We start from the raw sequence: 9928 nt of genomic DNA, 5'->3' as shown, positions 1-9928 counted from the left end.
CGCCATCCTAGGGTCGTATGATTTGCCACGGGGAGCAAGGTTTTCGACCAGGAAAGAAGAGAGTGAATCGGGAAGTCTGCAAAGAGGAAATAACTCATTGAAGCCCTCTTGAATTGCCTGAATCGTGCATCCAGATTAGGTATTCACATCTTGATTGAAACCTATCATAAGTAGGAATTAAATTTAGGATCTAAATTGAATTTAGATTTCAATTTTGGATTTTCACCCAATTCTTCATTCCAAGATTTTGATCTTTGATTTCTCCTCCAATCTGGATCTGATCCATGTAATTTAGGATCTATTGGAAACCTATCGATGGCTTCTTTGTCAATTCATCGTGAATTTGTGCTTCTCACATCAATTTATCATTCAATTCTATAAAATTGTCTCTTACCGCTTGAATTTTATCCAAAAACCCCTAATGCTTCCTAGTCTCTACGGTACTTTGTTTGATTCTTAATTTAATTGAGTTAAGTTATATTCTTATTGACACGTGAATTCATGTTTCAACGACCATGAATTCGTGCCCATTACTTGCCGTGATTTTATCTTTTCTGAAAGGACATTGTATCTTATGGAGTTGAAAATTCCCTTGCTTATTGCATTGAGCTTTTAAGTTTCTTCTTTATCTTTTAGTTCCTTCTTGAGCGTTTCTGAAACACAAAGGCGCGGGCAGAGTGTACATGCCCTTGGAAAATTTTTAATGTTGAAGAGCATTCAATTTCATTAAAGATGTACTTGGCAAATATAAAATTATTCTACTATGTTTCTAATCTCATTTATTGTATTAGATTATGAAATCCATTTCATACTCCATTGAAAAACTAATTTCCCCCAAATTGTCACTACTTTCTTTCTCTAGATCATTATCCATATTTTCTCTCTCCACATTGGGGATCAGGTTATTCTAAAATTAAATTCCCTATCTGTCATATCTCTTTCCAAAAAATCTTTAAAAAATCCATATATTTTCCACATCAATTTCACATTTTATTTTTTCTCTTATTTAAAATATTCTAAAAATTATAAAATAGTACCTGTTAATATTTAGTTATCGATATATTTTTTGTACCTTTCATTAAAAAAATTATTTTATGTTTTCATTAAAAGTTGTCTCCCTGTGGATTGACCCCTTTCTCATCTTAAAAATAACATTGAATAAGTTTAAACATCAAGGACACACATATTTAAATTTTAGGCTTATTGGGTGTCTTGGATGATTTAGATGAAGAAAAATAGAAGAGGATGGTCTCACATGAATTTTGAAATTGCCTTGGTTCTGGCTGAATATAAGGACCTCGGGTTTGTTCCTAGACTTACATTGTTTCATTTTTATCACCACTATCAATGTGAGACCCATTCATATCTTCACCCAAATCAAATCCCAACAGTATTCTGCACTTCTTAAATGTTTAACTATCATTACAGCATCCAAATTTTACACACATGTTTTATATTAATTTATACACCTATATATTTTACTTACTAATATCTGTCCATCTGCTTTAATCTCTAATCAGCATAAATTCATTCCATATTTCTTTTATATCTTTCTCAATTTCCTCTCTAAATCACTTTAGTCCATCCTCCATCATTTGTATAAATATTCAATGCATCTGTACATTATCCTCTTACCTCAAAATTTTCCATTTCTCTTTATATTGAATATTATATTTAACTTGTCTTACCTCTTTAATCAGTATCTTATGAGTATCTTTCCCGTAAAGACCAACCACTATCTGTCCTTAATGTTTCCACACTAGGATACAAGATCAACCATACTCATTATAGGAGGAGGAATAGTTAGTGCTATTTCATCCAGATATTTTGATCTCCTTTTTGTGTATCGTTTGAATAAGAATATTCAGAACACATGTCTATAGACGTGTGATCTACGTAATATGATCTCTCCGTGATTCACGGAATCATCTGAGGCATACTTGTACTTTATTATTAGAATCACAAATTCTTTCTAATTTTTTTATTATTCATTAGCAGGGGAAACCTTAGACAGATAATTCAGGGATCACTAAAGAGGACTTCTCATGGCTACGCCTAGACCTGATGGTCCCACTTTAACTCCTTCATGCCAACTCCTCAAAGTCAAGTTCCTTTGAGCCCAGAGAAAATGGTGGGCCAGAAGACCTTGTCCCACTTTGAGAGATGCCACCACCCCTAGAGAGGACAACCTGAGTTGTGACCCACCATCATGATCACATCTAGATATGATATCCAGACTTTATTTATTATTATGATTGATTGCTAATATTTTACTTACTTTCTCTCTCCTCCAAGGCCCTATAAATTGGCCTTTTTTAGTGGATCATTTTTTCACTTCTTAGATTTAAGCTATCTTCTCAATAATTTCCTTAGAGGGTCCTCTCTACCATTAGCATGGCCGCTAGTGGGGAGACATCTCATGTACCTTCTAGTAACATCCCATTACATGTCCACCACTTTGCACTGCCTGTCTGCACCATGCTCCCTCTTGTGTCACTTTGCCTCCACTACAATGTGTTGCATTCCCTTTAACACACTGTGCCATGCGACCCCAGCCACAATATGACATCCATTCCAAGTTACATCACCCTGGTTGTGCCAAGTCGGCCCTCCCATGCTGCTCCACCCTTCGCACTACATTGTCACCCTGCACTAATCATATATACCATTAAGCTTTGGGATGTTTCCCTAAACACTGCAACAGGGCAACATACAAGCTTAAAATTGAGTGTGTGATTAAGATGCATTAATCATGCTGTTGACATTATAACATAAAATAATATTGATATAATTCCGTCTTTAAAAATATAAAAGCATAAGATGAGAAAGGACTCAATCCACAGAAAGTAATCACCCCAAAAAAAATGAATTTATATTTTGATGCACGATGCTAAAGGAAATAGTGTTACAAAGAAGTTACTAATTGAATTTTTTATAAGTATATTATAGAATATCATATGAAAGTTATGGATTTTCTTTTTTGTTCATAGAACTTTTGAATTTCAATTTATGCCCAAGCTTCAGCAAAAACTGTAATTAAAATTTGGAACCGGACATGATTAATTGAATATTGACTAGTGTGGTATAAAATTCTAAGGAAAAAAGACTGAAACGTAAATTGAAGTTCAAGATGAATGAAATTTTTTGTGAAATTCTTGAGAGAGGATGGATATGCAATTGAATGCAAAAAAAATTAAATTCAAAATATTGAGAGGGAAAATAGGGAAATCATTATATAGAGATAGAAAAAAAAAGAAGACGCCACTTGGCGTCTTCTTATTGGTGCGTGCTATTTTTTGAACATGTCAGAAAGTTTATGCTGCCTGGCTGACAAATTTGAAAGTTCATGCTATTTCATAGTAATAACCCAAGTTCCACCGAAGCTTCCAAGAGTAAGGACTCAAACTGAGGCTACAGGTCGCCCAAACGAGCGAGCATCCGGGTCAATTGTCGTTGTTGTCCGCGAGGAGAGGAGTGACCGAGGTCAATCCTTCAACTGGGGGGGACAGATCGCGCCCGGAGGAATGGTCAAAACTTTGTTCGACGTGAGTATGGCCGGCGATTTGTCGATGAATTCTGAGGCTTGTAAATTCCCGCAAGTCAGATATCACGGTGAGGGGGATAGCCGGGGCTTGGGAATCACATTCGAGGGTGCATCACCGAGCAGACCCTGCAGGCGGGCGAGGACGAGCTCAAGCCTGGAGGGATCCCGCGCTCCACCGTAGCGGCCAGGAGGACGGGGATTATCCTGCACTGTCTCTTCTGAATTTTCTTCAGCTTGCTCTCCTTCCGTTCTCTGGATTCCCTTCTGTTCCATTCTTCGATCGATAGGTGAAACCAAGAACTCCAAAACGACAATAAAACGTAGAAAATCCTGGTCTGCCAAACTTAGGGAGCCCTCTCTTCCCTTATAACGGGGGAAGAGATGGGCCCTTACATGGGCCTTAAAGGGTCCTTTGGGGAGCCCTTATAAATGGGCTCCCCCCATTACAAAATAAAAGAAAACACCTAAAACAAAGGGGGAATTAAGGGGAGAAAAGGGGAAAAGGCAAGGGGAAAAGGTTAGAGTGAGGCCCATCCCCCTTGACGGCAAAACCACGGATGGACGAACGTCGCGAACGCGACGAAACATGACGAAAACGAGACGAACGATAACGGAAAAAAGACAAAAACACGCGCGAGAGAGAGCGATAAGAACAAAACGATGATCGAGCGTCTTTCACCCGGTCATCGACATCGAGGGCGGGCGGCGCGGATGACGTCGATGACAACCTTTGATGGCATGTGCCATTAACCCATGTCATAGGACTTGCTCCATCTCCTAATTTAGGACCATACATTGGTTATCGAATCTTTATGACTGTGTGAAGCACAACACATCACTAAGTTTGGTCTAATACTGGCTCTGATTATTTGATTGTATAGATTGGGGTATATCCCTTGTGGCAACATATCATAGGTACATCATTTCTCTACACAAGCCATGTGAATCTTATACAGTGCCTTTGATTCATTTTTTCCAATAAATGAGCCTTTTGGAAGCAAAACAAACTCCAATTCACAGTGATTTGTTCATTGAAGATGTTATTTTATTTATGCTTTATTTCACTTGTTTATCAGCACTATAAATGGGCCACGTACTTTAAGCGGGCCCATACCACTTCAGTTTCTAGATGGGCCAACATCACAAGTGGTCCACAATAATATGTTTTTCAGTAAGTGGGTCCATCTAACCTTACATAAAGATCTAACTCTGTTTGTCACTGGTATTTATTCCAGCATGGAGGAAAATAAAGTAAGTTTTTTTTGCCAAGTCAACCCTGAGAACCAATGTATCTTTGAATCAACCAGAGATGAAGCAGAGGAATACCAACTGAGAAAAGTAAAAGATCTTGTCATTTTTTACAATGATTCAGATCCTTAGGTTATAATGATGGAGGCCACCTGTTGGGTATGTAACAAATGCACTACTGCTCAAAATTTATGTAAGGTTTTTGTATCTTTTGATATCTATTTCTAGGGCATAACTTGTGTAACATCACAAATTACTATACAATTTCATCCAAAAAACTTTTAAATTGAAGTTATCAAGATATAAACTTTATTCAAACATGCATTAGTGTGATTTAAAGTTTTTTTAGTATTATAACATTTTTGATGACTAGTATCATTAAGAAATAAAGTTTACAATTATGAAAAAGTTTCTGAAATTCCTGACTGCATTGATAAATAATCCTTATTGTTTCCTTATATTTACACAATTTTATGATTGCTGATTCATTATGAAAATAATTTTTGAAATAAATAAATATATTTCTAACTTTAATAAATACATTATTGATATATTTCTGGGTTAAAATCTGCTCCCATATGTCTTGTATTTTTTCAATTTTGGGCCAATCTTAGCACATCAATCATTGAAAGAGGAATAATTATGTCATTGTGATTTTTATTGACATGGTCATCCCAATCATCAGCTTGTTTTAAATTTAAAGTAAGGCATTTTTATGTTGATCTTTATTTATAATTATTTGAAATTATCTGCTAATGCAGAGAAATTAAAAACATTAAGTTTTTTGTAATAAATTTAGTTTATTGAGTTGCTAGAATATTTTTAAATTTAACGACGAAGTGGTGTACTTTTATTGGCAAATTATTATGATGTCTTGTGGCTAAAATCAATGCCATTATGGTATTGCTTCTTATGTTTGAAACTTGTTTTTTCTGTTGTGTTGTACACAGTGCCTCATGGGGCTGAATTCAGTATGTGTCACAGTTTTTATATAATGTAACCATTGCAATTTTAAATTCCTAGGACACATGGAGATACATCATCACTCAGTGGAGAAAACAAGAAAATAAAGTGCTGACAAGTCAGAAGCTGGATTTCAATCCAGCTGGGCCTGCGTGGAGGGGAGAAAAGTTTCATCTAATGGTAGAGACTGAGCCGTCTGAAATGGTGATATCTGAGGATAGAACTGTCAAATTGGGACCAAATTTTGAGGGCTGTCACATATTTTTAACCTCTATATATCCTTGTAGTTGGATTATTTTAGAAATGGCATGAAGACAGAGAAAAAGCTGAAGGAAGCTTTCCCCAACCCTCGTAGGCCAGGACGGACACAAAAGTTGCTTCTGTCATAATGTTTCTTGCATCTTAGATTAAAGTTTTAATTTTATTCTTGATAACTCTTGATCTCCTTCTTGAATTTTTCTCTAATGTAAACACATTGGGAACATATAGGTACCTCTAGAGTATTTGAGTATTGAGAAAACATAATTGCATTCAACATCAATATTGAAAATCATCTAAATTAGTTTCTTTTGTTTTTAATCGTGTTTTAACCATCAGATTCATTGATCTACTTTAAATTAGCATGAAATTTTAATTTTTATATTATTTCTCTTTAGAGAGTGACTTCCCCATTTTTTCTTCCAAAATTAGAATTTTAATGTTCCACAAAATAAATTACGTCTGGCCTATCTCTCCCAAACATTTTATAAAAATTCACATTTTGGCTTCAATTTTAATTTATTTTTATCTTTTTAGATATTTTCAATGGATAATTTAAAGTTTTAATCTAATCTTCTTGTCTCCTGAAATTATATTTAGCTTTCTGTAGAAAATAGGCTAAATAGTTTTCAGATGGTGAGATCTGTTACTTGCTCATTGTATTACAATATTCAACAGCAAAGAGAAAGATATAAGTCATGTTAAAGTAGCCTTACATATGCTTATTATAAGGAAAAATAGACTCCTAAAATGAAAGGGAAATTATATAAGAAGTCAGATGCGTCTTAAACATGCATAATCACAACCTTTTCACTATGAAAGAAATAAAATATCAGAAGAATCATTCCAGTTCCTCCATCAAGTCAATTTTAAAAAGCATTTTTTTAAAATAAAAAAATCATATTCTCATAATGCTACTTATATTTAAGTTTATTCATATATAAAAATATATTTTAAAAATAGAAATTAATATATTAAATATAATATAACTTTCCAAGATAAGCAGATAATAACTTGTTGGCCATCAACATCACAGTTTACTTCTCCAAGGATGTCTCACCTACATAAACAGTTGACTAGTGATTTCTGTTATGATTATTGAACATTTAGAATAATCTTGAGTCCTAAGTTAATTATTTGACGAATTGACCAGTTCATGAATTCTGAAGGATATATGTTTATAAAGATGAATGTAACAAAAACATGTATGTGTTATATGTATTCTTTCCAATATGATTAACCATGTACAAAATGATGTAAGATTGAAGATGTTGGACTAGGCATAATATACATTGAACATTTATCAACACACACTTGGGCATTTTGACAAAAATGCACTAAGCCTTAATCTACCATATATATATATATATCTCAATTATGGTAATTTAATGGAATTTAAATTGTTTAAATAGTTTAAAATGGAAAATTACTTGATATAATATTAAATTTAAATAAATTTCCATATTTTAATATGATCCAGTCTAGGTTAAATCTTTCTGTCGGAAGTATCTAAGTTTTCTTCAAGAAGGATCAGCTTATTGATGCTATTTATAAAAGATGTTTATGATAATTAAACACTAGAATGGCTCAATGATAGAAGCTCTGTCTGTGCCTAATAAATTAGATTTATTTTGTGTTATGCAGCATTCAGTCACACTCGATTATGCATGAGTGGGAATTTTTTTGTAAAAAAGTTTGTTTTACGATGTCATTTTTGAGGAGAACAGAGCATAGATGTCATGTTTATCACATTGTAAACTTAACTTTGAGACTTCTATTGGCTTTTAAGCCGTGATTGATGTCCTGATTTGATTCAGGCACTGGAATAAAACAAATTTATATTAACCTATGAAAAAGGAAATGATGGCTAATCAGGTTGTGCTGAGACAAATCCTTAAATGATTAAATTACTTTAAAATTTATGATTAAGCTGCTCATTTTTGTGGCTCATAGTCCAAAGTACCTTAAAACTCCTGGTATTCTCAAAACAGAACTGCAAGATATTATTCCAGATCTTATCATAATTCTGATTATTCAAAGTTTTAGATTGTGCACATAAAGAAGAGGGGTGCCCTCAGGAAACATGCTTAGTTGTATTCTCACAAAGAGATTTTTTCATTTTACACTTAAATGATAATATTTATATAAACGGTAAAATTTTATATGAAAATTTAAATGTCCATCAAACCTTCCTCTTGTTGCCATGTATGCCCGTGTTAAATTCTGGTTAATATCTTCTTAATCTGAATACCTCTTTATTGGAAATCCTAATTAATTTTCTATATGGACCATGCACATTTTTTTACCAGGTTACGCCATCACCAAGTGGAAATCCTAATTAATTTACCAGGTTATGCCATACTGATTTAATCCAATCAATAGGTTATGCCATCACCATGTGACATGAAGGCTACACCGTGTGCTCTAGGAGGTACACATGATTTTAGTTACTCTCCCCTACATCATTCTTATTAACAGTTCCAAGTACTTATAATGATTCACCCATGTGATAATCGTAGGATGTTTTAGTGGATGGTCAACTATTAAACCCTAGTTTTCAACATAAGACTGATGCATAAGAAAAAAATCAGACATTTTTTTCTTCTAATTTGTGCTTCCTATGTGAAAGACTTCATATCATCTTTATTGGCGGAGCACCCCTTTTGCGGCTCGCCGCCGCACAAGCCTGCCCAAAGGCTTGGGGTTCAAAGTCGATCTCCCAAAAGGCTGAACAGAATGAGCTGAAAAATTCAGAATCGTGCAGATTTTTTACGTAGAATCCAATGCCAAAAAAATCGCCCAGAAAAAATGAGTTATTCTTGGAGATTGGCGGAGCACTTCTTTCGCCGCCGCTCGCCGCCGCATGAGCCCGCCCAAAGGCTTGGGGTTCAACGGCGATCTCCCAAACGTCTGAACAGAATGAGCTGAAATTTTGACAGCGTCTTCCTGCTACCGAGTGTAACCTCTCAACGAAATTTCAGCTCAAACCAAGGCCTACAGCTCCGAGAAAATCGTTTTTAAGGTTTTACTTTCAAAGGCACCCCCTTCGTCCAGCGTCGTTGGGCGCCACATTTTGTATGCACATCTGTGAGATCAAGCTAGAGCGTCATACAAAATTTCAGCTTAAACTGATGTGTACAGCTCCGGCAAATTTGTTATCCATGTTTTTTTCTCAAAGGACCCTCCCTCGTCCGGTGTCCGTTGGGCACCAAATTTTGTGTGCGGCTCTGTCATATGAAACTAGAGGGGCACACCAAATTTGAGCCTAGAACGATCCTACAGCTCTGAAAATTTGTTCTGCATGTTTCTTTCTCAAAGGACCCTCTCTCATCCGGCGTACGTTGGGCACCAAATTTTGTGTGCGGCTCTGTCATATGAAATTAGAGCGGCACACAAAATTTGGTCGGGTCGGGCCGAGTCGGGACATTCGGACCCTTCATACGGGTACCTCGTATCGCGTCATTTGGTCAGGCCCGGCCCATCCTACGGGTCGGCCACGATGCACCTGTTTCTCGTCATATGGGTCGGAGACTCAATGTGGATCGCTCGGATCGGTCAAACCTCTCACACCCGACCGCGACGTCCGTCGGGTCTGTTCAGCCCGGGACGTCGCACGGAGCAATCATATCGGTCCCTTGAACCCGTCTCGTGACACGACGGCTTCAGTGTGGTCGGGTTCGGGTCGGGTCGGGTCCAGAACCGTCGGTTCGGGGTCGGGCCGTGTCGGGTCGGGTCGGGTTGAGTCGGGTCGGGTCGGGTTCGGTCGGGTCCAGTCGGGTCGGGTTGGGTAGGGTCGGGTCCGGGGCCGGAACGGTCGGTTCGGGTCGGGTCGGGTCGCGTCGTGTCGGGTCCGGGGCCGGAACGGTTGGTTTGGGTCGGTCGGGCCGTGTCCGGGTGGGGTCGGGTCGGGTCGGG

General features: G+C 36.8%; 1 long non-coding RNA gene across 1 annotated transcript; it reads left to right on the top strand.

Annotated features, from left to right (window-relative positions):
• On the top strand, positions 1-2274 carry LOC144715703 (uncharacterized). The gene is made up of 2 exons (XR_013584712.1): positions 1-139; positions 1996-2274. It is a non-coding gene; the product is annotated as an uncharacterized LOC144715703 (long non-coding RNA).
• Positions 2275-9928: the final 7654 nt, after the last annotated feature.

The sequence above is a fragment of the Wolffia australiana genome, chromosome 2 (genome assembly GCF_029677425.1).
Source record: "Wolffia australiana isolate 7733 chromosome 2, ASM2967742v1".
Lineage (NCBI taxonomy): Eukaryota > Viridiplantae > Streptophyta > Magnoliopsida > Alismatales > Araceae > Wolffia > Wolffia australiana.
The sequence above is the reverse complement of the archived record's forward strand: the minus strand, read 5'-3'. Positions and strand labels throughout refer to the sequence as shown.